This window comes from Acomys russatus, chromosome 2, assembly GCF_903995435.1.
Source record: "Acomys russatus chromosome 2, mAcoRus1.1, whole genome shotgun sequence".
In the NCBI taxonomy this organism is placed as follows: Eukaryota; Metazoa; Chordata; class Mammalia; order Rodentia; family Muridae; genus Acomys; species Acomys russatus.
The window spans coordinates 8058575-8082828 of record NC_067138.1 but is presented as its reverse complement, the minus strand read 5'-3'; the positions used below and the strand labels follow the sequence as shown (position 1 = coordinate 8082828).

Below are 24254 nucleotides of genomic sequence, written 5' to 3'. Positions count from 1 at the left end.
ATTGACCAAACCCAACTTGGGGGGAAGGAAAGAATTTATTTCCTCTTCCAGCTCTGGGGTCGCAAACCATTACTGAGGGAGGTCAGGGAAGGAACCTGACAGGAGGAAGTGAAGCAGAGGACACAGAAGAACACTGCTTGCTGGCTTGCTCCCCATGGCTCGCTCAGCCTGCTCTTTTGTACACCCCAGGACCACCTGGCCAGGCATGGCACCACTCCCAGCAGCCTGGACCCTCCGCATCAAGTATTAATCGAGAAGATGTCCCCACAGATTTGCCTTGTGGCCAATCTGACTAATGTGGTGGTTTGAGTGAGAATGTCTCCCCCCCTTCCCTCTTCCCCTCCTCCCCCTCCCCCACCCACCTACCCACCCCCACCTCCCAGGGGCTTAGGTACTTGAATGCTTGGTCCCCAGTTTGTGGGACTGTTTGGGCAGTTTTAGCACGCGTGGCCTTGCTCGAGAGAATATGTCACTGAGGGAAAGCTTTGAGATTTAAAAGCTACAGGCCATTCCCAGTCTCCTCCCCCACCCCTTCTGCTTGTAGCTCAAGATGTGCTTAGCCCTGCTCTTAGATGCCCCGGGCCTAACACTAGTCCCCATATGATTCCTGCTACTCCAACCACCCTTCAAAGCCAGGTCATATCTTAGGACGGATGCAGTGGCCAATATGGCTCCTGCAGAAACTGGCTTGTATGGAGAGTCCTCCCTGCCTCCCTCTCCTTTGGCAGTTGGTAACTCTAGGAGGGTTATGACCATGAAGCAAACTCTACTTGTGGGCATCAGAGGAGAAAGGAAGCACTTCCCGCTCAGTGAGTAGGCACCAGGCTGAGGGCCCCAGTGGGTTGGAACTCTGTATGGGGTCATGTGACCGCACCTGGGTGGGCTAGGAAAAATATGATGCAACTACCAAAAAAATCAACTCAAAATCAAACGGGTAATGATGCTGAGATGTTTCTGGCAGTCTTCACCCACACTGTCCTGAGTGACTTCTCTGCAGCCCTGGCTTTGAACACACACACACACACACACACACACACACACACACACACACACACACACACGTGTTCAACACCAGACAATGTTGCCCAGCTCAGATTTAAAGCTACTGTAAGTTATGAACTGCAGTCAAAGTTTTCTGTTCTTACAGAAACACAGTGATTTAATTATGGAAAGCAAAGACTTTTAATATTTCTTCCTGACATTCCTGTAAGTATCAGATTAGTTTATCTTTGGGTTGCACTGTATTCAAATGTTTGTTTTTTGTTTTAAGTGCAATTTGATTGCTAACTTGAGTTTCATTTTTAAAAACCATTACATGAATTTTGGATTAGGATTTCAATAGAGTTTCTATTAGTTTCTGAAATGCAAATTTGCCATTTTGTACTATATATTTATATGAAGCAGCATTCTCAGCACTGACAATTACAAAATCAGGATACCAATCAACTCTAATTCTGCAGTATCAAATATTCAGCCAGGATTTAATTCTTCATATAAAACAACACAAGTGCACTCATCCCATTAGTGTGTAAACTTTTTCTTTAATGCATATCAAAATTATATATAATTACAATTAACACATATATATCAAATTTTTATTTGAAAATACATTTCTTCATATTGACTTTAGTAAGTATTTGGGTGCCTTGTTCTACACCTATACCCAAGGCCACGTAAGGCCGCAATCACAGAGGGATCAGGAGGGAGAAGTGTGGAAGTCACCCCTCGTCCTGTCCTCTGCAGTCCTGGTGAGAGCTCCCTCAATGGAGCTCATCATCAATGCCATTTCACAGCTGTGGAAACAGCAGCTCTGAGGAATGGTACAACGTATTTATCCTAGGAGGAGACAGAATGAGATTTGAACTCTGGCTGTTCCCTTTGCGGGACCATGTGGTGGGTATAAGGACTCCGGCTGTGAAAGTGATGCTGGCCCAGCCAGGCTACCCACCTGCCTCCCCTACAGAACTCTCCAAGGGCCAGCTCAGTACTGAATGGTGGAATTATTCTTTCCTCTAGCACTATTCTGAGCCATGTCTTATCACATGTCCCTGCCCATCTTTACTGAGCCACAGGTCAAAAACAATAGTAGCTGTGTTACAGCAACTAAAAACTGGTTTCGCTTGGGAGTTGGGAAATAGTCACCCTTCATAAACCCAGAGGACTCAATCCAGGGGCACTCCAAGGCCCCGCCCACATCGTCACTCTCAGTGCAAGTGTCCTTACAGGAGGTCTCAGAGGTTTAGTAAGTCCACAGGAAATCCCCAAAGGACCACGTTTCAATGAGGAAGTGAGGGGACAGACCTTTAGCTTGGGAACAGGTCGAGATCTAGCATAGACTCCAGGCATGGTCAACGCCTCCTAGGTCAGCCCCTTTCCCTGGTCAGACTCTACCCCACTCCTAACTCGTGAGTACTGCCATAGTACCACCAACTCCAAAACTCCTCCAAGACCTGCAGCTTTGTCCAAGAGAGCCAACAATCGGCTACTTTCGAGCAAACAGAGGCCCCAGCTTTCTTCTCTCTCTGTGCTTCTCCCTTGTGGCTTTGCCCCAGTCTCTGGTCTGTTTTCTCTATCTAATCTGCATATAATAACACTGTAGACTGGAATGGACCCAGAGCAGGAACTGTGGATTTGGGGAAGAGGCCAGCACATTATCCTAGTTTCTTCTGCTGGGGAAATGGAAAGAGTCGTTATCCATTGACATATGTTTTAGGCTGCTGCCTTTTCTGTTTCACGGAATGTGACTGTATTAGAGGCAAGAGGAAAAGCAAACACGTAAAAAGGAGAAAAGAAAAATAAGAAAGAAAGAAAGAAAGACTGTGCCAGGCTGTCTTAAAGAATGAAGCTAAAGCAATCATTTAAAGCCTGCCCTCCTTGGAGGCTTAGCTGAATTCCTAGGGCTGTGGAACACTCATCTCTGGCCATTTAGTCAAGTGAAAGCACTAAGAGACACCTGCACAGGGTGGGAAACTGTTCACTGTACCTGCACAGTAGAGTGGAGAATACAAACACTGATTTTTTTTTAAGAGGAAACCAAAACACACACACACACACACACACACACACACACACACACACACACACACACACACACACACACCCTAAGTATCAGGTACAAATAGCCAATCTGAGGGAGACATACTAAAGGGGGAAGTCATGTGGGTAAGGTTCTGAGTCTGGGCTCCTCTGTCTTGCTGGTAACTGCGCTATGGCCTCAGGGTGGGATACCTGCCAGGTCTGGAGCCTTCACTTCTGCACATACATCCAGCATGACCTTAACCTTCATCACACCCTAGACAAACCTTGACCTGGGCTGTTTGCAAACATCACCAAATGAGGCTACACCTTTGTACACAGAGGTTTAGCAGGCCTGTAATCCACTTAATAAATCATTAGCTGTCAGTTTCTAGAAGCAGGACAGCTAGGTGAAAGGATTTGTATGCCTCTGCTTTCCCCCACAAGCACTCAGGAAAGGCTGTGTTAGTGTCATGGTCCTTCTAGGCAGAGTGAATGGAGGTGCATAGACAAGGCAAGACAATTTGCTCTTATATTTTGTCAAGTTTTGAGAGATTTAAAAAAAAAAAAAAAACCCAATCTTTACAGTTCTTTAATAGCTAAAGAAGTTGAATATTTCCCATCTGTCTGTTTGTTATGTGTGCGAATTTCTTTTGGAAACTGCTTGTCTGCCAGTAGTGTCAAACTGAGTGACAAACTGAGATGGCCTCTGGTGGGTGACCGCATGCTCTCATCTCCAAGGAATGTACGTGAGATACAAATGTGGCTGAGAGTCAGGTCTGTAACCCCAGAGAGGATGGGACAGCCCTTGCTCTGAATCTGGGCTCAGACTCTTGTTAGATTTCCCCTTACATAAACGGGGCTCGAAAATGGGTTGGGCAATTGGCTTCGTGCTTGCAAAACGAGAGCCTCTCTTCCTCCAGCAGCGAGAAAAGAGGCTGACTAGGTCGGTGCTTTGCTCTGTGTGGCTCCAGGCTAAACTTCCATATCCAAGCAGCAATCTAACTGGAGGGTTGTATGAGAAAGACTTGGGTAGTGCTTAAGGATGGATGCCAAACCATCACTCTTGCTTGAAAAGCATGCCGAGACATATCCTACACAGCAGCATCAGTACCTAAGGGCACATGCTGTTTTTTGTTCAGCAAAGGCATATGTGTTTGTAACAGGTGATACATCAGCTGACTGCCAATGATCAGGGTGAAAAAAAAAAAAGGCTGCGTCTTCTCCCTGTGACTCCAGCCTACAGACTAACTAGGCCTATGTTACATCTCACTATCAGAGTTGAACCCTGACAAGCTGCCTGATGCTCAACTGGCCCTACAGTCAACACTGCCCTCGCACCCTCCCTCGGGGGAGGAAGCGGAGGAGTGGTCCTGCATAACAGAACCCGATTAGAAGTGGGGTGAGTGCAGAGTTTGGGGCTTCTTGGGAACTGCATGCTCTGCTCAAGCCTGATGGGGCAGGAGTCACCCCGCTGGGCTCTGAAGCACAGACAGCACACCCTCAGGACTGCTCACTTGGGACCCAGAGAAAACAAGAGCAGGGTGCAGATTTATAAAATCTATGTCATAAACAGACAGAGGCTTCCTTGGCATTTCTTGCTAGGTGGCCTTCTTTTTCAGAGTCCATTCTAAATGCATACAGCCTGAATGTTCACAGCTCCAAAGTCAGCCACTACATGTTTAAGGTTTACTTTAGTTCACTGGAAAGACAACTATTCTTTCTTCCTTCCTTCCTTTTTTTCTTTCTTTCATTCATTCTTTCTCTTTTTCTATTTAAAGAAAAATCAATTCGTTCTATTCCTAAACTGACTCTTAAGTGTCTAAATATTATGCTACTTATAAACAACTTTTATGTTAAAATTTTTTTTTCCTAAGGATGTCTATGTAAGCATAAACACTGAGGTCAGATGCCTCCAGGAAGGCTTGCCCTCAGCTCATCCACAGGGCCTTTTAACAAAGGCTTTGCTGTTCTGTGTGCTGTGGGTGTATGTGGGAAATGGATTTATTTCCTCAGAGACAGGGCAATTCTGATCCTTTCAGCTATTTATAAAAATGATTTAGTCCAAATGAAAACCTCTTAACTTATAACTAAAAGCTAGGGTCTTGTTTATGACATTTGTAACTAAATACCTTAGAAAGAGAATCCAGTACATTTATCTATTTTGGGAAAGCATAGACAAAGTCTTGGGGAAAGCAATGACTCTATGACAGCCAGGTCTTCTGAGGCAGGCCAGATGACCCAGTGGTTAGGAGCACTTACTGCTCTTGCAGAGGCCCTGAATTTGATTCCCAGCACTCACATCTCACAACCACATGTAACGTCAGCTCCAGATGATCTCCCACCTGCTTCCAAGCTCTGCAGGCACTGTACACCACCACACACACACACACACACACACACACACACACACATCTTTTAAAAATTTCTGGGTGCACACCTTTAATCCCAGAACTTTGGAGGCAGAGGCAGGTGGATCCGTATGAGTTCAAGACCAGCCAAATCTACACAGTGAGTTCCAGGACAGCCAGAGCTACATAGTGAGGCCTTGACTCAAAACAAAACAAACAAAAAACCAAAACAACCAAACAAACAAACAAACAAAAAACCATAACAATGCTCCCCCAACAACCAACCAACCAAAACCAATAAAGTTGTCTCCTTTCAGCAGCACATTTTTTGTTGAACACCAATTATATGCTAGGCACAAGGCTGTCAGGGAGCTGAAAGCACCCCTCTCAGAAGGCCTGGCCACCAGGCTGTCTCTTCTTCGCAAATTTACAAGTTATTTATTGGTCTATTTCCTTTCAGTCTTCTGTCCTATCCTAGATAACTATATGACTATATTAGGCCATATATTTCTACATCTTTAAATGGATGTTAAAAATTAGTTTTCACTTACGCACCGAACATTTCAGTGTGTCACTGTCCCATGTACACAGTGAGATTGCAGGTCTAAGGTAAGGCGGGACAGTGGTCTAAAGAGTCCTCTCTAAGGAAAAACAATTTCCTGACTTGTGCACTCAGTGGATACTGATAGTATCTGATACGTATCAGGAACGGTGCAGGTCCCAGGGAGACACCAGCAAAGAGACAGAGGCTAAGCTCCTGCCCTTACCAGCCAGTACACACAGATTAAACAGGTAAACCAGTATACAAACAGAATGTATGTGGGGACCTGCTCTTTGGTAAAGTAGCACAAGGGCATCAGGCAGTTCAGGGCCAACGGGAAGGAAGGTCAGATCAAAGCTCCCTCACTGAAGCCACCAACGCAGCAGACATGGAAGGCGCGCCTCCTGCGTGCAATTCTCACTTCAAGGCATCAGTAATCTGCAAGCTGAGAGGCTAAGTGAGGCTTTTCAGCCACTGGGGGGCTTTGATAAAGACAGTTACACATTCCTGGCTGTCTACCCAGCTTAAATCATAGGCTTTTAGCACAAACATTTGATGAAACATGAGCTCAGCAAGAAAATATTAGATTATAATTAAGATATGGCTACTTCCTGCTTCTAACCTAACCTCTGTTTCTCTGAAGTGCATTACTAAGTGACACTGGGAATCCTTGGGACGCAACAAAGAAATGACCCTGTCTTACTTAGCAGATGTGCATAAGCTCTGCAAAGCAGTCAGGATTTGGGGGGTGGGGCAGGTCACAGCAATGCCTGACAAATTCTTTCCTCTTTGCAGGCTTCCCAATCTTGGAGGGAGCAGTGTCCATATCCAGATCTCGAAAACAAAGCATTAACTCATTTTAAGTTAGTTGAAGTAAATCAAGACCACAGAAGACTCATTTTTTACTTTTAGTAGCACTGGGGCTAATAAAAACAGCTTCCCAAAATGTTGCTGTGTTTCAGCATTTATAAACCCTGGAGTCATCTAGGAAAAACAGCCACCCCAGGGGACACAGGACACTTCTCCACAGAGCAGAGGTGCTGAGGCAGAGCTCAGGGTCTAGACCAGCCTGCTTCACTCTCTGCTCTGCTTGGGAAGACCCACCCTCAATTCCCCTGGGTATGTGGGTCTTCTCCCTGAGGTTTCTTATGGTCATTAGTGGGCTTAGTGAGTGATGCCTGCAGATACTCCAACTAAGCTTGTCTGCAGCTAAGATGTGTATGTATGTCGGTGTGTGTGAATGTGTGTGTCAGTGTGTGAATGTGTGTGTCAGTGTGTGCATGTGTATATAAATGTATGTGCGTCAGTATGTAAATGTGTGTCGGTGTGTGAATGTATGTCAGTGTGTGAATGTATGTGTGTCAGCATGTGAATGTGTGTCAGTGTACAAATGTATGCGTGTCGGTGTGGAAATGTGTGTGTCAGTGTGTATAAATGTATGTGTGTCGGTGTGTAAATGTGTGTCAGTGTGTGAATGTGTGTCACTGTGTGTATATAAATGTGTGTCGGTGTGTGATTGTGTGTGTGTGTGTGTGTGTGCTGTTTTTTGTGACTTTCTTGGTGCATAACCCAGGCTGGTCTTCCACTCTTGATTCTCTTGCCTCAGCTTCCCAAATGCTAGAATTTGAGGCCTATGTGCCAGCATACCTGGCTTACATGTGAGTTTTGAGAAAAAGCAGAGGTGAAACATTACATAGCAGGACCAGCTGAGACTTTTTAAAGAAAGCTGAATGGTTTCCTCAAGCCCCTGAATTTAGGTGGTGATGAACTTTTGACTTAAGTTTAGAAATGAGAAAGGACATCACCACAAAAGTCCGTATGTGCAGCCTCCAGGGACCTCACAGGGCCACTTTTACCTTGGCATTCACCAGGTTTTGGCGGCCCAAAGCGGTCTCTACTCAGGGCCTCAGAACTGTGTGGACTCAGAGAGGACACTCATGCAAAGGAGTTCCCAGAAGCTCACTATCTAACCCCATCTCAACGGTTTCCCTGTGTGTTGCCCAGGGGCATCGTCACAGCGAGGAGGGTGGCTACTCTGAAGCCAGAGGCAGAAGTGTTGACATAGGGACTGCAATGCCAGATACAACCCCTCAGACTTTTAGGCAGTGACCTCCAGCTCAGTAAGTCACATGCGGCATGGATTACACACGTGACCCCCACTTCTTTAGATAAAAGATGTGACAAGTAATAGAGCGACATTAAATCTTGGTATTTGTGCCTCCTTGGACTGAGGAGGGAATATCCAACATATGTTTCCATAGGTGATGAAAGACTATGGGTTGCATCAAAATCGATAAAGATTCGATCTCAATAAGAGAAGCTCCCAAAACTGGGTGCAGCAGTGGCGCACGCCTTTAATCCCAGCACTCGGGAGGCAGAGGCAGGCGGATAGATCTATGTGAGTTCGAGGCCAGCCTGGTCTTTGATCTACAGAGCAAGTCCAGGACAGCCAAGGCTACACAGAGAAACCCTGTCTTGGAAAAGAAGAGGGAGAGACGGAGAGCGGCTTCCAAATGAAAGGCACTGCTCAAGGAGGAGATGAAGAAAGCCTACCCCTGGAGACAGCTTAACAAGCCAGCTGCAGAGGGTCAGATAGCCCATCCGGCTGGCAGACCGGGAAACCTTGATGCAGAAGTGGACTGTTGGCGAAGGACAGACAACCAGGACTGCAATTACAGAGGATCATCGCATCAATGGCTGAGCGGACCTTCGGAAGGACACATAGACTATTAAATTTGTGGGACTGATAATTGTTTCTATTGTAAAACTTAAAACTGTGTACAATTTTTAGCTTAAACTCAAAGGAGAACACTGTAGAGAAATTTTTATTCAGAACATTGCTGCTCTGGCAAGAGATCAAAAGACCTTCTTAGGTCTGTGTGATCTGGCTGGAATGCAAACAGCGTCTTTAGTTCTGGAGACAGAGGTGAGCAGATCTGAGTTCAAGGCCAGCCTGGTATAGAACAAGTTTCAGGTAAAGAAAAGCTTAGGTCCAGGCATGGTGGTACATGCCTTTAATCTCAAACAATGAAGGTAATAAAGGTAGTTTGTAGAAGGAAGCGCCCATGTTTGAAAGTGATGTTTGAATGGCAGAAAAAATTTGACAGAATAGGATATGCCCAACTCTCAGGAGAAGAGGGAGGAAAGGGATGCTATTTAAGGGGCAATGCAGAGGAGAGAGAGGGAGGGAGGGGAGGGGAGGGAGGGGGAGGAGGGAGGAGGGAGGAGGGAGGAGGGAGGAAAGAGGAGAGAGGAGAGAGGAGAGAGGAGAAAAGACAGTTTTACCAGGACAGTAATACAGAGACAGGCTGCAGAGAGAGAGAGAGAGAACTCAGGTGAAGACTGAATGAGCCAGAGAATGAGAAGGAGCCAGGAGATTAGAGCAGACTGCTAGAGTTAGCTTGAGGCCAAGCAGAGCAGCTAGGGGCCCGAAGAGAAGCCAGATTGAATAAATCAGGTGGGAGAGGAGTTTGAGCCAGAACAGCTGAGTTGAACCAGCCAGCCCAGAGCCCAGAAAGAACAAGGAAGTGTGAGCTTATTAAGCAGTAAGTCTCAGAGACTGAAAACATTCTAGGCCTAGGTTAGATTGTATGGTGGCTAGAAGCTTCTAGGACAATGCTAGGTTGGCGGGTGGAGGCAGTAAGCCTCCAAGACAACAATTTAAAGAGGCTAATAAAAGTTCATTTTACAAATCACAGGGACAGTGTGCCCAGCACTTAGGTAAACTCTTGATAGCCAAGTGTGAGAAACAGCTAGCTCTGAGAATGAGATGTCACTCTGAAGTTTTACCGTACTCAGCCATTCAGCGGTAAGCACCAGTGCTGAGCAGCTCTGACATACAGTGCCTACCAAGGTGGCTTCATGTCCGTGCACGTTTGTAACATTTAACTCCCCAATTCTTCTGTTTCAAATGTGCACTTTAGTCTAACTGCCCTTAGGGCTGTAGACACGAGTTTCTTCTATTTTGTTAAACCTCACTTTGTTCCTTTGTGGATTTAAGGTCACAGTGCCGGTCTGTACATCTCTGCCCACATGGGATAAATGAAGAGCTAACACACTAAACAGAGTGCATTCTGGGAGCTCCATGACATGGGTTACAGTATTTGGTAAGACTATTACTAGCTTACTTCATGAAGCTTGGTAGCTAGAAAAGTAGCCTATTTTTCTTACAAAAAAGTTTAACCTGCACCTTAAACATATTTACTAAGCAGAGGCAAAAAGAGTTAATCCAATAAAAGTGATACTATCAGATATGTACTTTTAGGTATTTTTCCTGTGGTGAAAAAGCATCTTTAAGGTTGAACAGACCCTAAAGGCTCCTCCAAATATGAATGTAACAAACCAGATACCAAAACCTCCTCAACACAAAACAAACAAGTGGACCAGCACCACTCTTTAAAACTTTTTTTAAAAATCTGTGCAAAGAAAAAATTTATACTCAGCTGTAGGTAATTCTGAAAATGTATTTTTCAATAATTATGTTACAAACTTTCCCTCCATTGATTCTTTAAAAAAAGTTTTTTTAATTCTGTTTTTTGCTTTTTTGACACAGGGTTTCTCTGTGTAGCCTTGGCTGTCCTGGAACTCACTCTATGGACCTGGCTGGCCTCCAACTCAGAGTAAAGGCAGGCACCACCACTGCCAGCTTTGAAAATATTCTTAGTTAATGCAGATGAGCACGGTTCTGCCTGAATGCATGTATGTGCGCCATTTGGGCGCCTAGACAGGTGGAAAGGTCAGAAGGCGGCGCTGGATGTCCTGTAACTAAAGTTTCAGAAGTTGTGAGCTCACAACAAGTGGGTTCTGGGAACAGAATCCAAGTCCCTGGATGATCAGCTAGCGTTCTTCAACCACTGAGCCATCCATCCCCACGGCGCCCCTCCAGCCACTCTTAGCCACTCAGTCTGGCAGGTGTTTCTTGAGGCTCTTCACAGTAATTACAAGGTCCCATAGGAGAAAAGAAGATAAAAAGACACACCTTTATACAAAGGTTACCGCCTGACAGAAAAGACTAACACTTACCTAACTAGCACCCACTTAATTACAGTAAGACAAGGGCCAGGAGAAAGGGCCAGCAGGTAAAAATAGCTACAGCTGGGATTCGGGAAGGCCTGAGGAAAGCCAGAGTCAACTCAGGCAGGGGAAAAGCAAAGACAAGGAGGCTTCAAGGACTCCTCCACCTGGCTGACGCGAGGCAGTTTAGAGAGAAAATCAAATGGCCACAAAAAACAAAACAACAACAAAAAACCAAAACCAACCAAACAAACAAACAAACAAAAAACAAAAATGAAAACAAAGAAAGATTTTTTTTCCCCTCGTTGTTGTTAAGTAGCTGAAAATGAAGATGACGACTCTCACCTAGCACAGGAAAACGGGAGTGATGTAGGCAGAAGGCGGAAGGCGGACATGAGTAAAAATGAGACTGGCCAACAGGTAAGGTTCAGAACTGGAGAAATTAACTCACTCTCCATGTACTTGCGTGCCCCAAGCTTCTTATTAAAATAGTTTTAAAAAAAAAAGTGACAAGAAGTGAGTGAGAAAGACAGAGAGGCAGAATCAGAGAGTGTGGGAGGGAGCAGAGAGAAGATAGTCAGCCGATGGCCCCAAACCCAGTCAAGTGGACAAAGGGTCACAGTAGAGTCCAGGGGGAAGTCGACACAGCACAACGTGACTTCAGTAGTCACTGTTTTCAGTTCCCCAGGCCCTGTTTTTGTTTCTCATCTCGCTGCTGGGAAAAAGACCTGCAAAGCTCTGCGGCCAGGCAGGCTGCTGGTAACTCAGTATGAGAACAGCTCAACTGTTAACTCAGTGTGTCACTTGTAAAACAACTGCAGAGGTTGGCTTTAATCATAAGCAAGTTAAGAATCTACACATGCTGGAAAGCACTAATAAGCTAGATTGAGGAAAATCCAGAACCCAAGTTAACCCCATCTCCAAGAGAAGACCACTCAATTCCGTGGCAAATCCATTTTCTTTACCCAGGTGAATGCACACTCTCACATTTTCTCTCAGAAATAAGAGGATCACCAGGAAATAGTTGTTTTTTTTTTTTTTATTTTTAAAAACCACACACCAGATTTTTGTAACACCAGTACAAGGGTGTGCATAAGGGCCTATCAAGGAACACTTTGATTTTAGCACTTCTAACGTCTGACAAGAGTTTCAGTCAAACACTAGGAATGTATACTGAAATGTTTTGACTTAAGAGGGTTTGCTCTGAATATTTTGAGTTACTATATACTAGTATTACAGAAACTAGTTCATAAATGCGATGTGACAATGTCCCTTGCTGTGGTGGTTTGCAGTAAGAATGTCCCCCCATAGGCTCACATGTGAATGCTTGGTCATCAGGAAGTGGGTGCTACTTGAGAAGGTGTGGCTTTGTGAAGGTGTAGGAGGTGTGGCCTTGTTGGAGGAAACGCGTCACTGGGGGTGGGCTTTGAGGTGTCTCTCTTTCCATGAGGATCTCTCTTTCCATGTAGAACTCTCAACTGTTTCTCCAGCGCCATGTCTGCTGATGTGCCACCATGTTCCCTGCCATGATGATATTGGACTTAAACCTCTGAAACTAAGCGAGCCCCAAGTAGATGCTTTCGTGGCCATGGTGTTTCTTCACAGTAACAGAGCACTGACTGACTAAGACACTTGCCTTTTGTGGGGAGAGAGGCGTAACAGCACTCTTATCAAAGAAATCACCTCATCACATAGCCTGTTGGAACTTAGGTTTTTGTTTTAAGTTGCAAAAACAACATGTACTGTTACAGGTTAGCTGAGTATCTAATATTACAAAAATAAGAAGGAAAGACTCCTGACTTGGTTTCACTTACCTCCACTACTCAGAAATGGCTACTACTGTTAATAGTTTAGTATTTGTTTTCCATTTCTGAGGCCACTTTAAATTTATGGGTGTGAGATCACATATGAATACAACTTATATATGTATTTCAGTAACAAATATGCATATATCTACAGTATGTATGCAAACATGTACATGTAACACATATAATAATAATTATAATATACACACATATAAGGAAGATTTGTCCCTGCCCTGAAGTCAGGATAGCTGCTTTGTGCCTTCAGTTAAAGTTGGCACTGTATTAGAAGGTGGGTCCAGCCACCCAGTATAAATCTGAGACAGCTTCAGAGAGCTGGAGTAAGGATTCCGCTCACTGTGCATGCCATGTGGTCCCTCTGTGAACAACCTACTTTGGATTCTTCTATGATTGATCCTAAGTCTTCTCTAGTTCCCACTTCCATATACATCCGTCTTGGGAGATTCAAGTCCCAAAATTCCTTTTCTACAAAGAAGATTATGTTTGAAATGGGATTCCTCTTTACATGCCGGTACAAGAAGGGCTTGTAAACTATAGTCCAGCACCCTGTTTTGTAAATAAGTTTTATTTGAACACAGCCATGCTCCTTTGCTTGTATATTGCCTATGGCTGCTTTCATGCCATAGCAGCATAAGAAACTGCATGTTTGAAATTTCTGCTGTCTGCGTCTTTGCGTGCGTGCGTGTGTGTGTGCGCGCGCACACACACACATGCACACACACATACACAAATTGTTGGCCCACATTAGCATATTTTAAACACAGCCTTGCCCCTCTATCAAAAAAATTGGAAGACTTAAAACAATGTACTCATCAATGAATTAACTCCTTAATTTCCCACGGTGCTTATTCATCAGGGGATGAAAAAAGAGAGGCTCCACTATCAATGTGGAGACTTCTAGAAAGAACACAGGTACTTGGAGTTTAGACCCCCACCCCCTCTTCTCCCACACGTGGAAGCACAGACCACCATGTGCACAAGTCACTTCTACCATATATATCAGCCAAAATGCGCAACTGCTCCATCAGAACACAGTAGCCTCTTTGGTAGCGGCTAGAGAAATACATATATGTGGATATATATGATAATATGTGTGTAATTTCTGTCTCAAATTGGAGGAGACAGCATGAAACGAGGGGAGGAATGTAATGAAAGCGCTCACCTATCACACAGCAACGCGCTGCACAGCTGCTTTCCAGTGGGGACAGAGGGTGATGTCACTCACGGTGACAGCCAAGAATGTGGAAATGGGAGAATTCAAAGACTGGAACCATACGTCAACAAACCCAAGGCTAGAAACCACAGCCAGAGCAATGACCTCTCATCGACTTGGGTAGCCTTACACCACCCCCCTACACATTTGGCATCGTCTCCCCCCACACACACTTCCCTGACCCCACAGGTCTGGTTTGCCCTGCGTGGATCAACTCAGCAGGCACAGAGACAACCAAGGTACACACGAACGGCTCTGAGTCTGCAGAAGGCCGGAATCGCCATCAAGTGATGGGGATCTAGTGCTTAGTTCCAAAGGGTGGTTAAGAGCTGTCCTGGATAGCAGAGGTTAACACTCTCCATGGTGCTGTGAGGAAGGATCATAAACCAAGTAGAGAACCCAGTGAACTATGTCTCCCAGGCACTGGCTACCTCAAGTGTGGTGCGGAGGACCACAGGCGCGGGTATCTATGAGGTCAAAACATTTCCTAAACAATACGAAGATGCCACATTTTCAGGAGTGTACTTGGAAGTCTCCGGAAGCTACATGGCATATCATCCTGCAACAAACTACATGCAGAAGCAGATATAAGAATCCACCTGTCTTCTAAGCAGAGATTTGCAGACATGAAAAGAAAAATGCCTCTCTTAATAGCTTTGTTTTGGAAAATACAGGAGGTTTTTAAAATGTCATGTGAAATGTAATTGGCCTATTCTGATTAAGTGTACTAAGTATAACTTTTCTTTATACACGGAAAACAGCAACAGGTACAGCCCACATAACAAAGGTTCCTTAGGAACGCAATCAGTCCGAAGTCCAAAACTTCGGCATCTCCTGCCTAGAGGCTGTCAGGCGTGCTGAACTGAAACGTGCAGTTCTAGTGTCCTGGCCTGGTCGACCAGGACGGTCCCATTCTCCGTGAGTTTCTCAACCAATCACTTTGGGCTCTGCACTCAACTCTTCCATTGAGGGGGTCTCTCGCCCTCACCCCACTTCCCTTTGGACCCTCTTGGGGACTCCCTAATCTGCGGGCCACAATCGCTGCTTTCTCTATACCGTGGGTCGGGCCTGGCAGAGGACCCGGCGCGGCCCGCACAGCCGAGGCGGCGAGAACTCCCGGGCCGCCGAGTAGAGCCACTCCCAGCCCAAAGCGACGCAGGCCGGGGAGCAGGCAGAGAGGTCACCCCAGGAGCCAAGTCCACGGCCTCCCCAAGCTCGCCCCGTGTCCTCCTGGTCTGCAACGTAGAAAAGGCCTGCACGGACAGCCCGGGGCCGCGTGGTACTCACCGCTCACACTGGGGCTCCGATGGCACACAGCCGGCTGTTACCGAGGGCTGACCCAGGCTGGCTCGGCGCTCCTCCTCTTGAGGTGTCCTCCGGACGCTCCTGCAGCGAGGCGGGACCACAGAGAGAGAGAGAGCCGGAACCAGCTGCTGCTCCAGAGGGGCGGGGCTTGGGCCTCAGTAGCCCCCCGAGTGGGCGGGGCTTGGACACGCCCTCCTCCATTCCGCACCTTCAGGCTAAGTCGGACGGGAGGGCGGAGTCTAGGACCTATCCTTCCCTCAAGGGGCAGAGCCTGGGACCCCTCTTCCTTCCAGAACCCAAAAGCAGGCCATACCGAGGGGCGGGTCCCCCCGGGTTTCCCCCCCTCCGCCCCACAGTCACCTCCCGCTCTACAAAGGCCAACCCTGGGGGTGGGGGATGAGTGGCAGAACCTGGGTCCGCCCTGCCCCGCCCCTAGATACAAAGACTCTTGGCCCCCGGGTGGGGGCGGGGCCAGGGCGGAGCCTAGCATCAGCCCCGCCCCTTCTACCGCCCAGGCCAGAAAGCCCAAGGTGAAGGCTAAGATCCAGCCGGCTCCGCCCCGTAGGCGGGAGAAACTAGACTCCCGGCCTTAGATTAGCATTGTTAGTGGCTCAGTCCCAGGAAGTGGGAAGCGGGCTTCAAGGCTTTCCCTCTCCCAGAGCTTAGTAGAAGGCTGGAGGCCGCTCAAGTGGGGCCTAGCGTGACGTGTAACTCCCTGACTAGCGCAGGGAATCAGAAGAAAGGTGCTCTTTCTCCACCTTTCTTTTAAATGCTGGGCGGTAAGTACAGGCGTCGTTTTCTGAGTGCCTCGTACACAACATAATCAGTCGTCTTCCTGCCACCGGTCTCCCGCTCCGCTCCGCCAACTCCCCCACCACCCCTATTCTTTTTGCCCTTTACTTTCTATTCCTAGTCCAATTATTTTTTGTTTGTTTGTTTGCTTTAGAATTTTTTGTGGGGTTTTAGTTGTTTTGGGTGTTTGGTCTGGTTTTGAGACAAACCCATGGGGCGCAGGTAGGCGTAGAGCTCACAGTTTGGTGGAACTCAGTCTAGCCTTCAACTCCCTTCACCCACTTTTAAAGTGCTGGGATTGCAGGTGTGCCGCAATACGCGCCTAGCACTTTTAAAAAGTCAGCTTTCCTGTTTTTACTCGCAGAAAGCATGGGAAGTGGACATCAGGAGCACACTCTAGAAATAGGACCTCAACATTTCTGTGGCTTACAAAGAATGCAAAATTTCTATATCTAAAACTTGCTTTTAACCTATAGCAACCCTTTATAGTACATGCTGTCCGTTGACCTAAAGTCTGAGCTTTGAGACTCAGTTTGGTCTCCGAGGACAATGTAAGTTCAAAGATAGAAAAGGCGATCAAGTTTTGATGCCCGAATACTTGGAAATTCAGGATAGATTTCTACATTGAGTTAACTTCAATGAGCATCCTGTAGGGTGAATTGCCATTCCCCAAGACCTGCCCTAGGAACGGCGCAGAGGAGAGAAGGGAGGTGGTTCTGCTGCCGTAGGAAGAATTTAGTAGGAGGTGAACGGCTGGTTAAGGGAAACCAACCATTGAACAACTAGCTACAGGAACCATTTGTTGAGGAGAGGTTGAGGAATGGAAGAAAAAAATACTCAGAGACTCAGGCATATGTGGTACAAGCTGAAGGTCTTAAAGCCCAGGACAACTTTTCTTCTGGCTCTCTGTCTCCATCTCTGTCTCCCTTACTCTCTGACTCCTTGCTCGTTGTCACCCATCTTTCTATCTGTGTTCTTGCTTGCTTTCCCCCATCTTTCTCTCTCTTGCTGTTCCTCATATCTCTCTAGCTTACTTTCTCATGTCTGTTATTTGCTTGCCCATTCTCCTTGGGCCAAGCCCAGTATTTTATTGAAGTTCAATTTTTTTTTTCATTATAGATTACATCACGATTTTTTTTTTATCTTTTACAATCACTAGGGCAATCAAAGGTCAACAGAGTAACAGGGAAATACAAAAAGTTCTGTAAGCCTACAAAAAAGCATACAACAAAAATCAATTAATTTCCAAACAACGGTCTGAATAACCTGATAATTACTTCTTAAACAATACTCAGAAAAGTTTAATCATAAATTTCCCCAGGCTAAAGCTGTTGTGTTTACAAGATGGCCATATCAACAGGGCTTGAGCTAAATGGTCTCTAATAAAGAAAAAAACTTGAGTTACTTCCAGTCCCAAACCAACAGGTGTGCTATCCAAGCCTAGAATAACTGCCCAGTGAAGAAGAGATAAACCTGTTTTTGTTATGATCCCAAGTGTGGGATGGGGACCAGTCTTGTGAGAGAACAGGTGATATTAATCCATTAGAAAACAAACCACCTTGTGCAGGAGCTTGATTGTTGCCAGCCTGAAAAGATCCTGTGAACAGACTCTAGGAGGAGATATATAAATGAGCCCAAAACTGGAGGCAGGGCCTCTGGAGACATGGAATAGTTTTGGATATTCATCACTGCACTTCGAGACGCTCCTAGAGAGAACCGCTGGAGGGAAAGCCCTGGGGCTCTGGGCTCCTGAGGTTCCAGTTTTTGGTTACTCCAGGTTCCAGCAGAAGAAATCCTGCTGATTACGGCAGGAGAATCGTTCCTCAGAACTGATATCCTTATGGTTTTTTTTATTGTATTCTTTAATCCTCTTCTCCTATTGTTTCAGTTAGTCGGGTTATAAGGGACATATGCTCAGTTAACAAGTTTGTAATAAAATATATTTGTTAAGAAAACTGAGCTTACAGCCAAGGGGGCCTCTATTGTAAAATATCTGTAAAGCATGACGTTCCAAACCCACCTTCTAGGGCTCCCAAAGCAGATTCTAAAGAAACGTTTCTCAGGTAACAGTATCTAGCCAGGTACTGCTATGTCAAGGTCTTAACTTCCTTTCATGCAGTTTCTGCTTGGGTGCTCACAAGAGAGAAAACAACAAAACAAAACTCTATCATTGTCTCAAGCCTTTGACCAGATGCCCTCTTTCAACATTCTCTGTGGGAAAAAGTTTTCCCTGTATGATTTTCCTTAGGGCTGAGAAATAACGAGAAAACACAAGTTTAAGGAGCAATAGCAGATTTTAGACATTACACCTGGACCATACATAATTTTGGGGGGGGGGGCAGTGGCGATCAGCCGGAGATCTTTGGAACTTTGTCCAGCAAAGCCTCAACGGCTGCTCTGGGTGTCTAGAGCTTGTGCTGAACAGTCGGAGGTCTCTGGAACTTTGTCAAGCAAAGCCTCCATGACTTATCCCCGTGGCTGCGACAGTGAGTGACTAGTAAGTGATATATCAAACACCTGGCTAGGCATGGGTGGGGGTTTTGCTGCTCTAGGCTGCTCTCTTACTGTTGAATGCCCCAAGTTCTAGGGACTCATAGGTTGGCCTTCAGTTCCAAGCTGTCAAAGCCTAAGGCTCATTGTCCTAGGTCCTCACGGTGCAGAGGCTTACTGCTCTGGACTTAGACTCTACCCAGAATGCAATGGGTAGAGTTACAGCTCCTGACCTTTGGGTATCAAGACCCTTGCTGACCCTACTTTCTGACCTTCAGAGCCCCTGCCTGTTGCTATGCCTTTGCTGCTCCTTTATAGTCATAGCTTCTTGCATTTTCTGCCCTGGAAACCCTTTAACCCACTCCCCCAGTGCTATAGCTCATCACTCTTGGAGGGCTCTGGAACTCCTAGCTGCCTTTTGTGTTAGCGTTCCAAGCGAGCTTTGGCTGTTGAGCCCCTTAGTTGTTAGTGACTCTGGAACTGCCAGTGGTAGTGCTGCTACCACTGCCATCAGATGTGGAAGTCTCATCTTCCCTCCGTACAACCTGCCCAGCTGGATAAAGACAAAGAAAATATCAGGTGTTGTATCAGGCCTAGAATTGCAATCCCAGGAGAAGTCTGTCTTGCAGAATAACAAGACTGAGCCGGGCGGTGGTGGCGCATGCCTTTAATCCCAGAACTTGGGAGGCAGAGGCAGGTGGATCGCTGTGAGTTCAAGGCCAGCCTGGTGTACAAAGCGAGTCCAGGACAGCCAAGGCTACACAGAGAAACCCTGTCTCGAAAAACAAAACAAACAAACCAACAAACAAACAGAATAACAAGACTGGTAGGGGAAACAGTGTGTTTACATAGCCAGAAGAGGGGGAGGGGGTGTGGCATGCTTGTGCATGCATTGGCATTCTGCCACTTAACAGCCCTGCATGCGCATAGTTCCACCAATCACAAGTGCTGCATAAACAAAATGACAAGCTTCACATACGTATGAGCCAATCACAAGCCTCATGCTATGCCAATCACAGTTTGTTTTTCTTCCTCAGTCAGTAGAGCCTTACTCCCTTCTCCAATCTGGAGGAAGGCTCAACCATCCCAAGTTGACTGGCTTTGTCTTGCAGAGAGAGCAGAGTCTTCCAAAGCCATCAGTTTCCTGAAGAGGTCAAGGCTGGAGCAGAGGCTCCCAGGGCCGAGGTTTACCTTCAGCAACAGCCAGTGTGTGCGGTGCTCCTTGCAACTGGGGAGTAGCTACTGTGGAGTAGCAGTATCCACCCAGCCTTGCATTTTGGAGGGAAACGTCTTAAGAGAGAGGCTCTAAAAGGGAAGGTGAAACAACTCAAAAGAGCTTCCGGAAGTCCCTGAAACTGACTGGAATCACTCCTTTTTTTCCAAGCATATATAAGCAGTAAAAATTGCTCAGAGTCACTCACAGGGGAGCCAAGCTGCCTGGAAGAAGCAAAGACAAGTGAACTGCCTAGAGGAAATAAAGCCAGCAGAGCTGCCTAGAAGAGATTCAGACCAACTATGCTGCCCAGAGAGAACACTTGCAGGATGTGCACTGGGCACTAGGTTTCTAGCTTTTGTGAGCTGCCATCCATGCTAGGGTGGGCTTGGATGGTGGTGGCTATCTTTTAGTAATTTCTGCTCCTATAACTAACCCCTCACACATATTTCTGCAGTAACACAAATAAAACTCATTGGTTCATCAGCTTGGACTTTGATATTGTTCTGTACTTTGGTCTCTCATCAGTTTCCTGTTTGGAATGAGTAGACATTTGTTCACATCTCCCCAGGAATAGTGTCTCAGCATTTCCCTATGGCGTCTATAGTACATTTAAAGCAACCATAATGCTCTTTTGACAGTCTGCCATTTGCCAAGAGAAGCTGCTGGCTAGACAGATCCCCACCCAAGGGAGCTGGGTACAAAGAACATGCTTGGGTGTCCCCAGTCTAAAGATCAACTCAGCCCAACCCCTAACAGTGTAAGTGATTAGGAGGGAAGGTGAGCATATGAAGTGTGCTTGCATTCGAGTCCTATCATGTGCGCCCAATTAAGCACATCTCTAGCCAGATGTCCACAGGGAAGAGTTGGTTCTTCTCAACTGTCTGACCTGTCTATACAGCGATGCTGTTCTCATGTGCTGCTGCCTCCAGCAGTAGAGACCCAGGGTTGAATCTTTACATCTCATTCAGTTCAGCTCTTTCAAACACCACTGAAGAATTGTCAGGTAGGAAATGTACCATGGTGGATTCAGCCCTCAGGATATCTGACTCTCATGCGTCCAAGTATGCCTCTCCCATCATGCCTTGCAGTGTTACACTGTGCTATATTTAATTTTGAAGAGGAGGTATAATTTACTATATTCTAACAGAAGAGGAGACTTTCCGCCCACCTCCCAAATTCCATTCACATTCAGTGAACAATTTCTTTCTTGGATGCCCACATATGTTAGGTGTTCACTACAGACCCTGAAAGACAGTAACATTAGCATCCCCCTGGGCATTAAGGAGGATATGAGTAAGGTGAGAGTGTGTGGATGGCTGGGAGGAGGGTGAGGACAAGTCCAGCCAACTTTAACTTGCCCTGATATAGCCCTATCTTAAGTTTCAATGACAACATGGTTATAACTGATAACCAGTGAAGAAAACAATCCAATCTCAGGTGTGAAGAGAAAGGGGACAGGTAAGGAACTACTTCCCATAGCCTTTGGCTACTCTTTTTATTTTTATTATTATTTTTTTTTGTTTTTCAAGACACGGTCTCTGTGTAGCCTTGGCTGTCCTGGACTCACTTTGTAGACCAGGCTGGCCTCGAACTCACAGTGATCTGCCTGCCTCTGGCTCCCGAGTGCTGGGATAACAGGTGTGTGCTACTGTGCCTGGCATTGGCTACTCTTTGACCTGCCATCAATGACATGGTGTTTGGGAACAAAGTGCCCTCCCCCCTTTCATTGCTGCCCTTGCTGCTACTCTGGTATTTAACTGTGGTGATGAATCTTAAAATTTTAATTCCCTCTGGGCTTGCCCAACTCTGTGCTTTCGTGATTTGCACCTTCATGTTTGGATCCTCCTTTTGAGGCTCGTCCGCTGTGTCCCTCATCTTGTGTCACATGCTACTCTGTGAGCTGGTAAGTTTACATCCCAGGGCCTTCTGTATGAGAAGAGCACTGATGTCGTTAGTGCCTTAATTTAGTTTAGTTTTTGTTGCTGTGCTAAAACACTGATCAAAGGCAAGCTGGGCAGACGAGGCTTTATTTCACCTTCCACTTCTCGGTGGATACCCATCACTGAGGGGAGGCCAAACAGGAACCTGAAGACAGGAACTGAGGCAGAGGCCGTGAAGGAAGGAATGCTGCTTATTTACTTGCTCTCTAGGCCTCGCTCAACTTGCTTTCTTTTACAACTCAGGACCACCTGCCTAGTGGTGGCCACAGTGCGCTGGACTCCCCAACATCAACAATCAATCAAGAAAATGCCCCCACAAACTTGCCTAAAGGCCAATGTGATAGAGGTTCTCTGTGTTGAGGTTTCTTCTTCCCAGATGACCCTTGCTTGTGTCAGGTTGACAGAAAACTAACTAGCACAGTTGGAAGCCTGTGAAGGTCTGAGGACTGCCTCTTTCTTTCTGTACTGACTCCATTACGGTGATAAGTGGCTTGGGGACACATTCTGAAAAGTGCGTCACTAACATTTCTTGAACATATGGTAGGTTCTAGAATTGTGTGTGGCCAGAGTTGTACGGCAGCCTCTTGTAGATTAAAATGTGGTTACAAAGTGCATTATAAGCTGGCCTTTCAGTTTGGTGAAAGATACTAAGAACTACATCTAATTGACTTCTCCGTGCTTTGCTGTTTATAGTGCACTTTCATATGTATATAATTTCATAGGAGGGAAGGGCTATCAGAGAAAGACAGCATCCCATACTGGTTCTCAAGCCTCAGAGTGCCCTGAAAACATAATCACCCATAAAGAGGTGGTTATGGCAGGTCCAGGAAGCAATATCAATATTAAACCAAGGTACCAATGTCAAATCACTGATCACTGAGTGTCCAGGACACAAGGGAAAGCTACTTGGTCCCCTTGTGGAGTCCAGCTTGTCCCAAGGACAGCTAGCTTATGTTTAAAGATAATAAAAAGTCCAACTTGACTCAACGTCTCAGTCTGTGCCCAGGGTCCAAGGACAACCAGCCATGTCTAAAAATATTCCACTGCCCCTGAAAGGTACTAACCCCTCCCTGCTAGCCTGCTAAATTCTGCTTTTTTCAAAAAGATATAAAAAAAGCACTTGTTCCTGCTTTTGGAGATCTGCAGCTTGTAAGAGCCAGACAGACCTCCGAAGCATTGGTTCAATAAAATGCCTGTATGTATTACGTCGACATCGGATTCTGTCCATTTCTTTCTGGGGACTCCAGGTATAGAATAGAGATCTCTTTGAAGGTCTCAGTCTTACAGTTAGACATTCACCTTTTGAGAAACACCGGTGGTATTTCTCAGAATCACCAGAGGACACATTAAAAATATAGCATCCCATATACCCAGTCCTAAAGGGTCTGATCACTACCATGGGGGTGGGATCTGTACTCAGATTCTGAGGAGGCTAAAAGTTTGCCACACACACAATTCTGTCCTTTCATGTCCATAGATTGGCACCAGGGGACCTGCCACCTAGAAAGATAGACTCCATGAGGGCAGGAAAGCATGCTAGTTTGTTCTCTATGCTGAATATGGAGCCTGACACATGGCAGGTGCCAGCAAGGGTTTGCTGACTCTGGTCTGCTGTCACCTTCTCTCCACTGCCTGCTCTTTGGTTCCTGCTGGCCTTTCACACTGTTCAGCTTTCTCTCACATAACACAAAGGAGTGAAATCTGTTTGCCAATGAGTGAAGTATAAAGTGGTTCTCCTGAATTCCTTATTTGAGGAGACTAGAATAGCTAAGTTATTTTCATTCAGTATATGTCTTTTTCCATAACAGAAAAAATTGAAATCAGCACATCTTTTTTCTTCTAGAGCCCAAAAAGCTATGGTCATAAGGAAGGCTTCAAATGTGGCAAACCAGCCACTGGCTAAAATGTCCTTGTTTCTACCACAGACAGAATTCTGCCTAAAAATGGGCAAGCCTGGATGCAGGCAGAGTCGATAGCCAAACTCTGCCAAGACAGGGTAAACAAATCATCAATAGTTACTGCCTCACAAATATGTCTGTCAGATATATTGGGCCAGAAGGCTGAAGATGATGCTCCAATGTTATAGAGAGTTTAGGGTGACTGTTCAGGCAGCAAACTGTCTCTGTCATCTTCTCATTTGGGAAGCTGCTAAACTATACTCCCTGAATACTCAGATAATTAATTTTATTCCTTCTCATGTCTCTGATGGAGTTGAAGACCAGATAATTTAGTTTTAGAATTAAGCTTAGTTATTTGGGGGTTAATATGTTTTTAGGTCTAGATAGATGTTTTAAGTTGATAAAGATGAGATATTATATATATTGATTTACATTCAGAATTTTAGACTCACCAAGATATGGAAGATGTTTTCTTCAAGGCTCCCAAATACAAATAGCCAAAACACTAGAAATGTAATATTTATATAATTCCTGATTATTTTGTGGTTCTTCTTGCTGCAGGTAGTTTATTGTATATATGTGTGATATGTATATGTAAAATCTATTTAATAAAAATGTTGTAAAAAAAAAAAAAGCTTGTCAACCTTGTGGGTGAGA

General features: G+C 45.7%; 1 protein-coding gene across 1 annotated transcript in view; it reads right to left on the bottom strand.

Moving 5' to 3' along the window:
• Aco1 (aconitase 1) overlaps positions 1 to 15411 on the bottom strand; it is a 59495-nt gene extending 44084 nt beyond the window's left edge. Inside the window, exon 1 of the mRNA XM_051157728.1 lies at positions 15244 to 15411. The gene's annotated coding sequence lies outside the window, so the exon portion shown is untranslated. The remainder of the gene's footprint in view (positions 1 to 15243) is intronic.
• Between the last annotated feature and the right edge of the window lie 8843 nt (positions 15412 to 24254).